The sequence below is a fragment of the Oncorhynchus gorbuscha genome, linkage group LG24 (genome assembly GCF_021184085.1).
Source record: "Oncorhynchus gorbuscha isolate QuinsamMale2020 ecotype Even-year linkage group LG24, OgorEven_v1.0, whole genome shotgun sequence".
NCBI lineage: Eukaryota > Metazoa > Chordata > Actinopteri > Salmoniformes > Salmonidae > Oncorhynchus > Oncorhynchus gorbuscha.
This window is the reverse complement of record NC_060196.1, coordinates 54,190,340-54,204,353: the sequence shown is the minus strand read 5'-3', so window position 1 is coordinate 54,204,353 and position 14,014 is coordinate 54,190,340. Positions and strand designations below refer to the sequence as shown.

The window sequence follows — 14,014 nt, the reverse complement described above, 5'->3', positions numbered from 1 at the left end:
CACACTGCTTCCTGTTTGACATGTAATAAGGTAAAGAGCCACATAGGACGACATGGGATGAGCCCCATAGGACGACATGGGATGAGCCCCATAGGACGACATGGGATGAGCCCCATAGGACGACATGGGATGAGCCCCATAGGACTACATGGGATGAGCCCCATAGGACTACATGGGATGATCCCCATAGGACTACATGGCATGAGGCCAGCTCATATTGACAGAGTACTGGACAAATGAACGAGCACATGACATGACGCACACAGCTCATATCAGAGTGCTATATGTCATCTAGCTATCATCTCACGTTAATGAAAGGAAAACGCTCGAGCTTAATGTGAATTAAAGCAGTTAGATCTGATAGAGTGATGAGATGAGTCTACCGCAAATCCTCCATCTCGTTGCCTGAGTTCAACTGTGAGCAGTCAGAGAAATGGCAAAATCTCTCCTTGCTGTCTAACTGGGAGGGAAAGAGGGACAGAGAGCCAGCAGTAGTGGGTGCCCTGGGGGGGCCTGTGTGTATTTTTGTGTGTGTGTGTGTCTGCGTGTCTGCGTGTGTGTGTGTGTGTGTGTGTGTGTGTGTGTGTGTGTGTGTGTGTGTGTGTGTGTGTGTGTGTGTGTGTGTGTGTGTGTGTGTGTGTGTGTGTGTGTGTGTGTGTGTGTGTGTGTGTGTGTGTGTGATAGCAGTATAGATTTCAGAGGTCTACTAGCAGTGCATTCATTAAACCCACAGTGGGATTTCACAGTGTGTAAGTCACTGACTGTTCTTTGTGGCCACACCATAACCTTGCTGAGATTGGACATTGGACATACGCTATGTTCAGCTAGTTTAGAGGTAGGCAACTTGATTTTTTTACTGAACTAGAAGAACAGGGGACCAGACCAAGTGATCCATTAGCTCAGTTGGTCAGGTCTGGTGCCTCCAATCCTGCAGCACCTGCAGCACTCCAGGAACAGGGTTGCCTACCCCCGAGATAGATTACCTAAACATGTAATCTAGCATTATTTATTGGAGTCAACTGTGTAGTGCAAAACATGGACCCAGAGGGGCCACAGGACTGGGTTTGGGCAAAGACAAAACCCAAAACATGGACCCAGAGGGGCCACAGGACTGGGTTTGGGCAAGGACAAAACCCAAAATGTGGACCCAGGGGGGCCACAGGACCGGGTTTAGTCAACCCTGATCTGAGCTGTGACCCTACTTATACAATGTCCAACTGACAATATCCAACTAATAACCCACTGTCCAACTAACTTTTCCTCAGAATTCAATATGCAAGGTATGCAGGAATGTTGGATGGGGATTGAGGACTAGTATTGTAACAGAGAACCACAACAACACAGCCTTAAAATTCCACAAATTCCAGCCTCATTAGAAATGCCACCTGTCCCGTGTTTTTCCAGTTGGATCATCCCTCCCATCACCAGCTGAGAGTTGGGTTTGTCGGTGACCTCACCCCCCAAAAATGATTCCAGTTGGATCATCCCTCCCATCACCAGCTGAGAGTTGGGTTTGTCGGTGACCTCACCCCCCCAAAATGATTCCAGTTGGTTCATCCCTCCCATCACCAGCTGAGAGTTGGGTTTGTCGGTGTCCTCACCCCCAAAAATGATTCCAGTTGGATCATCCCTCCCATCACCAGCTGAGAGTTGGGTTTGTCGGTGACCTCACCCCCAAAAATGATTCCAGTTGGATCATCCCTCCCATCACCAGCTGAGAGTTGGGTTTGTCGGTGACCTCACCCCCCAAAAATGATTCCAGTTGGATCATCCCTCCCATCACCAGCTGAGAGTTGGGTTTGTCGGTGACCTCACCCCCCAAAAATGATTCCAGTTGGATCATCCCTCCCATCACCAGCTGAGAGTTGGGTTTGTCGGTGACCTCACCCCCCCAAAATTATTCCAGTTGGTTCATCCCTCCCATCACCAGCTGAGAGTTGGGTTTGTCGGTGACCTCACCCCCAAAAATGATTCCAGTTGGATCATCCCTCCCATCACCAGTTGAGAGTTGGGTTTGTCGGTGACCTCACCCCCAAAAATGATTCCAGTTGGATCATCCCTCCCATCACCAGCTGAGAGTTGGGTTTGTTGGTGACCTCACCCCCCAAAAATGATTCCAGTTGGATCATCCCTCCCATCACCAGCTGAGAGTTGGGTTTGTCGGTGACCTCACCCCCCAAAAATGATTCCAGTTGGATCATCCCTCCCATCACCAGCTGAGAGTTGGGTTTGTCGGTGACCTCACCCCCCAAAAATGATTCCAGTTGGATCATCCCTCCCATCACCAGCTGAGAGTTGGGTTTGTCGGTGACCTCACCCCCAAAAATGATTCCAGTTGGTTCATCCCTCCCATCACCAGCTGAGAGTTGGGTTTGTCGGTGACCTCACCCCCAAAAATGATTCCAGTTGGATCATCCCTCCCATCACCAGCTGAGAGTTGGGTTTGTCGGTGACCTCACCCCCAAAAATGATTCCAGTTGGATCATCCCTCCCATCACCAGCTGAGAGTTGGGTTTGTCGGTGACCTCACCCCCAAAAATGATTCCAGTTGGATCATCCCTCCCATCACCAGCTGAGAGTTGGGTTTGTCGGTGACCTCACCCCCAAAAATGATTCCAGTTGGTTCATCCCTCCCATCACCAGCTGAGAGTTGGGTTTGTCGGTGACCTCACCCCCAAAAATGATTCCAGTTGGATCATCCCTCCCTTCACCAGCTGAGAGTTGGGTTTGTCGGTGACCTCACCCCCCAAAAATGATTCCACAGAGAAAAACAGGTGGGGGGGGTTAAAAATGTGCCGGCTCACACATTCCCGCCTAGCAAACTTCTCAATCTACATCTCTTTGTGGTGATTCTTCTTATTCAGCACAGGGAAGTAAACACAGATGGACAAAATGGAAGCCTCCTCGCTGCCTTGCAAATAGTTGGCATTTCTGGACAACATACCATAGGGCAGGGATGCCAGGGATTAGCCAGTGGCGTGGTGTTATAATCCAATCATACGATATGCCTACCGTTAGTTCATCGGGCAGCCGGAAAATCTTTGAAGTTCGCATTTCATTTGCACTGGGGATGGAATATAACCAAGATGACCGGCTGTCTGACAGATGTGTTGTTTTACTGTGTTGGGGCGTAATCAAATATTTAGTCTCAATTGAAGCATGGCTGGTTAGATTTTTTGCATACTCTGCAGCATGATGATAGTACTCATAAATCACACGTCCTGCTGCAGCTATTACGAAATAGTAAAAACCTATAAATAGGCATGTTTGACTATATGTAGCATATATCAGTGGACAGTCAAATGTGCCTATGTAACTAATGTGAAATGGCTGGCTAGTTAGTGGTGCGCGCTAGTAGCGTTTCAAATCGATAACGTCACTCGCTCCGAGACCTTGAAGTAGTTATTTCCCTTAGGGATTTATCTTAACTTTTGTTTTAACATTTCAACATTCACACCCTTAACTCCTCCCTGTAATAACACTAAAGGCACATAACCTGGATCCATCCAAACCTATACCCTGCCTTCCAACATCCAAACATAACCTGGATCCATCTAAACCTATACCCTGCCTTCCAACATCCAAACATAACCTGGATCCATCTAAACCTATACCCAGCCTTCCAACATCCAAACATAACCTGGATCCATCTAAACCTATACCCAGCCTTCCAACATCCAAACATAACCTGGATCCATCTAAACCTATACCCAGCCTTCCAACATCCAAACATAACCTGGATCCATCTAAACCTATACCCAGCCTTCCAACATCCAAACATAACCTCCTAAGCCTTCCAACATCCAAACATAACCTGGATCCATCTAAACCTAACCTGCCTTCCAACATCCAAACATAACCTGGATCCATCTAAACCTATACCCTGCCTTCCAACATCCAAACATAACCTGGATCCATCTAAACCTATACCCTGCCTTCCAACATCCAAACATAACCTGGATCCATCTAAACCTAACCCTGCCTTCCAACATCCAAACATAACCTGGATCCATCTAAACCTATACCCTGCCTTCCAACATCCAAACATAACCTGGATCCATCTAAACCTATACCCTGCCTTCCAACATCCAAACATAACCTGGATCCATCTAAACCTATACCCAGCCTTCCAACATCCAAACATAACCTGGATCCATCTAAACCTATACCCTGCCTTCCAACATCCAAACATAACCTGGATCCATCTAAACCTATACCCTGCCTTCCAACATCCAAACATAACCTGGATCCATCTAAACCTATACCCTGCCTTCCAACATCCAAACATAACCTGGATCCATCTAAACCTATACCCTGCCTTCCAACATCCAAACATAACCTGGATCCATCTAAACCTATACCCTCCAACATCCAAACATAACCTTCCAACTGCCTTCCAAACAAACATAACCTGGATCCATCTAAACCTATACCCTGCCTTCCAACATCCAAACATAACCTGGATCCATCTAAACCTATACCCTGCCTTCCAACATCCAAACATAACCTGGATCCATCTAAACCTATACCCTGCCTTCCAACATCCAAACATAACCTGGATCCATCTAAACCTATACCCTGCCTTCCAACATCCAAACATAACCTGGATCCATCTAAACCTATACCCTGCCTTCCAACATCCAAATCTAAACCTAACCTGGATCCATCTAAACCTATACCCTGCCTTCCAACATCCAAACATAACCTTCCAACATCCAAACATAACCTGGATCCATAAACCATCTGCCTTCCAACATCCAAACATAACCTGGATCCATCTAAACCTATACCCTGCCTTCCAACATCCAAACGTAACCTGGATCCATCTAAACCTATACCCTGCCTTCCAACATCCAAACATAAGTGTAACGGTTTTCTTGACTTGTAAGGAGAGGCAGACCAAAACGCAGCGTGGTTTCTATTCATGGTTATTTAATGAAGAAAACTATACATGAACAGACTAACAAAAACAAGAAACGTGAAAAACTAAAACAGCCCTATCTGGTGCAAACACAGAGACAGGAACAATCACCCACAAAACCCAACACCAAACAGGCTACCTAAATATGATTCCCAATCAGAGACAATGACTAACACCTGCCTCTGATTGAGAACCATATCAGGCCAAACATAGAACTAGACAAACTAGACATGTAAAATAGAATGCCCACTCAGGTCACACCATGACCAACCAAAACATAGAAACATTTTTATTTTTTATTTAACCTTTATTTAACCAGGCAAGTCAGTTAAGAACATATTCTTATTTTCAATGACAGCCTGGGAACAATGGGTTAACTGCCTGTTCAGGGGGAGAACGACAGATTTGTACCATGTCAGCTCAGGGGTTTGAACTCGCAACCTTCCAGTTACTAGTCCAACGCTCTAACCACTAAGCTACGCTGCCGGCATACAGAGCAAACTATGGTCAGGATGTGACAATAAGGCTGGGATGGATCCAGGTTCCAACATCCAAACACTGTCTTAGCAAGCCTGGCTTTCTATAGATTAGAGCAAATCCACAACCTTATGCATGAGTTTATACAACAGTAAAACTAGATTAACCTCATGCATGAGTTTATACAACAGTAAAACTAGATTAACCTCATGCATGAGTTTATACAACAGTAAAACTAGATTAACCTCATGCATGAGTTTATACAACAGTAAAACTAGATTAACCTCATGCATGAGTTTATACAACAGTAAAACTAGATTAACCTCATGCATGAGTTTATACAACAGTAAAACTAGATTAACCTCATGCAGAGTTTTAACTAAAACTAGATTCTATTAGTTTTTATAGAGCAGTTTATACAACAGTAAAACTAGATTAAATAGAGTTTAACAACTAGATTAACCTTAGTCATAAGTTTATATAACAGTAGGTCTAGAGTAACTTTAGTCATAATGGCAGATGTCATGTAAACTGGTATTATTCTTAATGTTAGACACACACACAGAGAGAGAGAGAGAGACAGAAAGAGACAGACAGACAGAGAGAGAGAGAGAGAGAGAGAGAGAGAGAGAGAGAGAGAGAGAGAGAGAGAGAGAGAGAGAGAGAGAGAGAGAGAGAGAGAGAGAGAGAGAGAGAGAGAGAGAGAGAGAGAAAATTCAATATTAGGAAGATGTTCATAATGTCTGGTATACTCAGTGTATATCGTCTAGTTCCCATACATTGTCTGGTGTAATGCCATTCGCTCTAGGCCTATTCAGGTAGACAGTAATACTTATAACCTATATTCCCATGCACTGTATAGTTCTCGTATATCATGTGGTTCAGATGAGCTAGGCTTATTCATCTAAACAAATGTCACATTTTTGGTCGTTACCCTTCTGTGAAGAAAATAATAAACAATGAGTGTGGTTGAAAAATGAGCAAAAAGCCCTGATACGGGGATATTATTCTCCTGAGATTGTGTTCCCACGTTTATGAGCCATGAGTGGGTTCCTGTTGGGAAAAGCCACAACTCTGTAGAGGAGCCAGCCAAACATTCACAGGAGACTCAGACCATAGAGTTCACAGACTTTTGCATATACTGTACTTAACAGCCTGGCTAAATATATATATACACCAACAACAACAACAAATAAGAACAAAAATGGTTCCATAAACCTTGCTACCTCTTAGCGTTGCTTATGTCACATCTGTACATCACTCCATCCACTCCCTCTTACCAACCCTCTGCCCTGCTCTCTCCCCCTTCCTACTCCTTTATCACATTCACGCTCTCTGCCCCTTCACCATGTTCCCACTCTCTCCCCCTTCACCATGTTCCCACTCTCTCCCCCTTCACCATGTTCCCACTCTCTCCCCCTTCACCATGTTCCCACTCTCTGCCCCTTCACCATGTTCCCACTCTCTCCCCCTTCACCATGTTCCCACTCTCTCCCCCTTCACCATGTTCTCACTCTCTCCCCCTTCACCATGTTCCCACTCTCTTCCCCTTCACCATGTTCCCACTCTCTCCCCCTTTATCACATTCCCACTCTCCCCCTTCCTACCCCTTCACCATGTTCCCACCCTCTCCCCCTTCACCATGTTCCCACTCTCTCCCCCTTCACCATGTTCCCACTCTCTGCCCCTTCACCATGTTCCCACTCTCTGCCCCTTCACCATGTTCCCACTCTCTCCCCCTTCACCATGTTCCCACTCTCTCCCCCTTCACCATGTTCCCACTCTCTCCCCCTTCACCATGTTCCCACTCTCTCCCCCTTCACCATGTTCCCACTCTCTCCCCTTCACCATGTTCCCACTCTCACCCCCTTTATCACATTCCCACTCTCCCCCTTCCTACCCCTTCACCATGTTCCCACTCTCTGCCCCTTCACCATGTTCCCACTCTCTCCCCCTTCACCATGTTCCCACTCTCTCCCCTTTCACCATGTTCCCACTCTCTCCCCCTTCACCATGTTCCCACTCTCACCCCCTTTATCACATTCCCACTCTCCCCCTTCCTACCCCTTCACCATGTTCCCACTCTCTGCCCCTTCACCATGTTCCCCTCTCTCCCCCTTCACCATGTTCCCACTCTCTCCCCCTTCACCATGTTCCCACTCTCTCCCCCTTCACCATGTTCCCACTCTCTCCCCCTTCACCATGTTCCCACTCTCCCCCTTCCTACCCCTTCACCATGTTCCCACTCTCCCCCTTCACCATGTTCCCACTCTCTCCCCCTTCACCATGTTCCCACTCTCTGCCCCTTCACCATGTTCCCACTCTCTCCCCTTCACCATGTTCCCCTCTCTCCCCCTTCACCATGTTCCCACTCTCTCCCCCTTCACCATGTTCCCACTCTCTCCCCCTTCACCATGTTCCCACTCTCTCCCCTTCACCATGTTCCCACTCTCTCCCTCTTCACCATGTTCCCACTCTCTCCCCTTCACCATGTTCCCACTCTCTCCCCCTTCACCATGTTCCCACTCTCTCCCCCTTCACCATATTCCCACTCTCCCCCTTCCTACCCCTTCACCATGTTCCCACTCTCCCCCTTCACCATGTTCCCACTCTCTCCCCCTTCACCATGTTCCCACTCTCTCCCCCTTCACCATGTTCCCACTCTCTCTCCCTTTATCACATTCCCACTGTCCCCCTTCCTACCCCTTTACCATGTCCCCACTCTCTCCCCTTCACCATGTTCCCACTCTCCCTCTTCCTACCCCTTCACCATGTTCCCACTCTCCCCCTTCACCATGTTCCCACTCTCTCCCCCTTCACCATGTTCCCACTCTCTCCCCCTTCACCATGTTCCCACTCTCTCCCCTTCACCATGTTCCCACTCCCCTCCTTCACCATGTTCCCACTCTCTCCCCCTTCACCATGTTCCCACTCTCTGCCCCTTCACCATGGTCCCACTCTCTCCCCTTCACCATGTTCCCACTCTCTCCCCTTCACCATGTTCCCACTCTCTCCCCTTCACCATGTTCCCACTCTCTGCCCCTTCATCACATTCCCACTCTCTCCCCTTCACCATGTTCCCACTCTCTGCCCCTTCATCACGTTCCCACTCTCACCCCCTTCATCACGTTCCCACTCTCTCCCCCTTCATCACGTTCCCACTCTCTCCCCCTTCATCACGTTCCCACTCTCACCCCCTTCATCACGTTCCCACTCTCTCCCCCTTCATCACGTTCCCACTCTCTCCCCCTTCATCACGTTCCCACTCTCACCCCCTTCATCACGTTCCCACTCTCTCCCCCTTCATCACGTTCCCACTCTCTCCCCCTGAATCACATTCCCACTCTCTCCCCCTCCTACCCCTTCAACACGTTCCCACTCTCTCCCCCTCCTACCCCTTCATCACGTTTCCACTCTCTCCCCCTCCTACCGCTTCATCACGTTCCCACTCTCTTCCCCTTCGTTTCCACTCTCTCCCCCTTCCTACCCCTTCGTTCCGTTCCCACTCTCTCCCCCTCCTACCCCTTCATCACGATCCCACTCTCTCCCCCTCCTACCCCTTCATCACGTTTCCACTCTCTCCCCCTCCTACCCCTTCATCACGTTCCCACTCTCTCCTACCCCTTCATCACGATCCCACTCTCTCCCCCTCCTACCGCTTCATCACGTTCCCACTCTCTTCCCCTTCGTTTCCACTCTCTCCCCCTTCCTACCCCTTCGTTCCGTTTCCACTCTCTCCCCCTTCCTACCCCTTCGTTCCGTTTCCACTCTCTCCCCCTTCCTACCCCTTCGTTCCGTTTCCACTCTCTCCCCCTCCTACCCCTTCATCACGATCCCACTCTCTCCCCCTCCTACCGCTTCATCACGTTCCCACTCTCTTCCCCTTCGTTTCCACTCTCTCCCCCTTCCTACCCCTTCGTTCCGTTTCCACTCTCTCCCCCTCCTACCCCTTCATCACGATCCCTCTCTCCCCCTCCTACCCCTTCATCACGTTTCCACTCTCTCCCCCTCCTACCGCTTCATTACGTTCCCACTCTCTCCCCCTCCTACCCCTTCATCACGTTTCCACTCTCTCCCCCTCCTACCGCTTCATCACGTTCCCACTCTCTTCCCCTTCGTTTCCACTCTCTCCCCCTTCCTACCCCTTCGTTCCGTTCCCACTCTCTCCCCCTCTTACCCCTTCATCACGATCCCGCTCTGCCCCCCCCAACCGTACGTACCCTGCACACCTGACTCAGCATAAATGTATAAATGACGCTTCTGAAGACCCATGACACAGTTATTACAACACTCTTAAAATAAAGATGTTATCTTTTTTCTAAGAGTGTACTAAGGCGAGACTTCAAACGGTGACATAATCAGAACGCTGAACAGCAATGACAACCACCAGCAGACCAAGGAATTGAGGCGTCTCAAGCCGAATCAGTTCAGTTGAATCTGACCCTGACTGTCACCATCCTACAGTGATGTCAGTTTACACATAATTGTATTTGAACAGCTCTAGTGGAAAATACCATTACCCTTCTCTACTGTAGGCTGTGTCAACAAACATCCCCTACGTGAGCTGCCTGTTGAGGGCTCAACATTCTTTTTAAATGTTTTATTTCACCTTTATTTAACCAGGTAGGCAAGTTGAGAACACCTTTATTTAACCAGGTAGGCAAGTTGAGAACACCTTTATTTAACCAGGTAGGCAAGTTGAGAACACCTTTATTTAACCAGGTAGGCAAGCTGAGAACTAGTTCTCATTTACAACTCTAACCTGGCCAAGATAAAGCAAAGCAGTTCGACACATACACAGAGTTACACATGGAGTAAAACAAACATATAGTCAATAATACAGTAGAAAAATAAGTCTATATAAGATGTGAGCAAATGAGGTGAGATAAGGGAGGTAAAGGTTAAAAAAAGGCCATGGTGGCAAAGTAAATACAATATAGCAGGTAAAACACTGGAATGGTAGATTTGCAGTGGAAGAATGTGCAAAGTAGAAATAGAAATAATGGGGTGCAAACAATAAATACAGTATGGGGATGAGGTAGTTGTTTGGGCTAAATTATAGATGGCCTATGTACAGGTGCAGTAATCTGTGAGCTGCTCTGACAGCTGGTGCTTAAAGCTAGTGAGGGAGATAAGTGTTTCCAGTTTCAGAGATTTTTGTAGTTCGTTCCAGTCATTGGCAGAAGAGAACTGGAAGGAGAGGCGGCTAAAGGAAGAATTGGTTTTGGGGGTGACCAGAGAGATATACCTGCTGGAGCGCGTGCTACAGGTGGGTGCTGCTATGGTGACCAGCGAGCTGAGATAAGGGGGGACTTTACCTAGCAGTGTCTTGGAGATGACCTGGAGCCAGTGGGTTTGGCGATGAGTATGAAGCGAGGGCCAGCCAACGAGAGCGTACAGGTTGCAGTGGTGGCTAGTATATGGAGCTTTGGTGACAAAACGGATGGCACTGGGATAGACTGCATCCAATTTACTGAGTAGGTTATTGGAGGCTATTTTGTAAGTGACATCACCGATGTCGAGGATCGGTAGTATAGTCAGTTTTACGAGGGTATGTTTGGCAGCATGAGTGAAGGATGTTCGGTTGCGAAATAGGAAGCCAATTCTAGATTCAACTTAGATTGGAGATGTTTGATGTGAGTCTGGAAGGAAAGTTTACAGTCTAACCAGACACCTAGGTATTTGTAGTTGTCCACATATTCTAAGTCAGAACCGTCCAGAGTAGTGATGCTGGACGGGCAGGCAGTTACAGGCAGCGATCAGTTGAAGAGCATGCATTTAGTTTTACTTGTATTTAAGAGCAGTTGGAGGCCACGGAAGGAGAGTTGTATGGCATTGAAACTTGTCTGAAGGGTTGTTAACACAGTGTCCAAAGAAGGGCCAGAAGTATACAGAATGGTGTTGTCTGCGTAGAGGTGGATCAGAGACTCACCAGCAGCAAGAGCGACATCATTGATGTATACAGAGAAGAGAGTTGGTCCAAGAATTGAACCCTGTGGCACCCCCATAGACACTGACAGAGGTCCGGACAACAGGCCCTCCGATTTCACATACTGAACACTATCAGAGAAGTAGTTGGTGAACCAGGCGAGGCAATCATTTGAGAAACCAAGGCTATCGAGTCTGCCGATGAGGATGTGGTGATTGACAGAGTCGAAAGCCTTGGCCAGGTTAATGAATATGGCTGCACAGTATTGTTTCTTATCGATGGCGGTTAAGATATCGTTTAGGACCTTGAGCGTGGCTGAGGTGCACCCATGACCAACTCTGAAACCAGATTGCATAGCGGAGACGGTATGGTGGGATTGGAAATGGTCGATAATCTGTTTGTTGACTTGGCTTTGGAAGACCTTAGAAATGCAGGGTAGGATAGATATGTCTGTAGCAGTTTGGTTCGTGACGGGCTCATCAGGCTATAGGTTAAAATAAACGTTCAATAACGACAAAAGAAAAATGCAGTTACACAGTGGGTCGCCATCCTAACCTGCACATCAAGAACAATACTGCTGCTCTCTGTCTTTCCCAAAGGAAACTGATGGTCAGAATGCAGGGTACTGGTTTAGGCCTATCCCCTGGGGCACCCATTTAGTCTAACTCGTTGCCTATGGCTTCATATTGCTATAGGTGAAAGTCACTTCTTTAACGGTCAAAAGTAGTGCATTATATTGAGCACTATACAGTATAGGCAATAGTGTGTATGATAATGGTAGGAAATTGGGTTGTCAGTCTGCCAAAAACAAATAACACATCAATCAGTGATAGCTTGTGACGACAGAGGCCTACTTTACGTCAAAGGAGAGAACGAAGAGACGTTTCAACAGACTGCAATGACGGACGGCATTGTCTCACCTTATGATGAACACAGTCAGACAATGCTGTAGTCAAACGCTAAGTCACTTACACAGGGGTGTTTCACTGGACTGGACTCTGCTCCAGTACCATGCCCTTGGTAGATAACCCAGAACACGCAATGTCACCCACACTATCATTGAAACTCAGTCTGAGTGAGGAGGTAGGTCTATAGGCCCTGGTCAAATGTAGTATACTATAAAGTAAATGGCCTGAGAATGAGTGCAGGGAAGACATGGAGTTGTAAACTCAGTCAAAGCTCTGAGCAGAGAATGTCTCTCTCTCCCTCACTCCACACATCTCTCCCTTTACTACTACTACTACTACTACTACTACTACCCCCCCCCCCCCACCACCACTGTGAGGTGGCTTGACGTGAGAGCTGTGAGGTAGGTAGGCTGTCTTTGAGGCCAGGATGGATTGTGGTGTTTGAGAGCTGTAATCCCCAAGCAGACGCAACAGCAAATTTAGAGGCATGGACAGCCAGAGACAGCTAGCTAGCTAGACCTTATAAACACTGGAATCAAAACTGACGTCAGACAGAGGTGGCTGGATGGACTCAAAGGATGATTTAATGGCATTAATAACAGAACAGTATCATAATGGAAACACAGCCCCTCTTCACTACATCTGAAAAAGTATTTGTTAGGTGATTTTTTATCCACATCTGTAGTCGACTGAGCTATCATTAGTCAAGAAGAACACTGGTGTATCAGCGCATCCCCCAGCATCCCCCACGTGGTTATTCTAATCCTCTGCTAAGTCACATCCAGTGTCTCTATACTTTGCTGCCGCCACGACCCCAGGCCAGTCAAACAGTATGATTTACTGTTTACAGTCGAGATAGCATCTGATCAGATGGACTGTAAAAGGACTGGAGCCTTGTCTTTCCTAGGCAGGCCTGTTATTAGGGCTGTGGCAGGAACACTGAAGAGCAGGAAGGACCTTGAATTCTTATCCAATGTGTTTACGATGGACTTTTAGATATGTTGTGTGGAAATGCTGTGCTGATATAGATGTCGTGGGGATATGTTGCGTTGATATAGATATGGGGATATTGCTGTGTTGATATAGATGTGGGGATATAGATATGTTGATATATATGTGGGGATATAGATGTGGGGATATGATGTGTTGATATAGATGTGGGGATATGATGTGTTGATATAGATGTGGGGATATGATGTGTTGATATAGATATGGGGATATGATGTGTTGATATAGATGTGGGGATATAGCTGTGTTGATATAGATGTGGGGATATAGATGTGGGGATATAGATGTGTTGATATAGATGTGGTGGGGATATGTTGCGTTGATATAGATGTGGGGTTATGATGTGGGGATATAGATGTGTTGATATAGATGTGGGGATATAGATGTGTTGATATAGATGTGGGGATATGTTGTGTTGATATAGATGTGGGGATATGTTGTGTTGATATAGATGTGTTGATATAGATGTTGGGATATGCTGTGTTGATATAGATGTGGGGATATGATGTGTTGATATAGATGTGGGGATGTGATGTGTTGATATAGATGTGTTGATATAGATGTGGGGATATATGTGGGGATATAGATGTGGGGATATAGATGTGGGGATATAGATGTGGGGATATGCTGTGTTGATATAGATGTGGGGATATGTTGTGTTGATATAGATGTGTTGATATAGATGTGTTGATATAGATGTGGGGATAGATGTGGGGATATAGATGTGGGGATATGATGTGTTGATATAGATATGGGGATATGATGTGTTGA

General features: G+C 46.9%; 1 protein-coding gene across 1 annotated transcript in view; it reads right to left on the bottom strand.

Moving 5' to 3' along the window:
* Positions 1-14,014, bottom strand: part of LOC124012998 (solute carrier family 45 member 4-like) — an 80,355-nt gene that overhangs the window by 39,019 nt on the left and 27,322 nt on the right. The gene's annotated exons all lie outside the window — the stretch shown is intronic.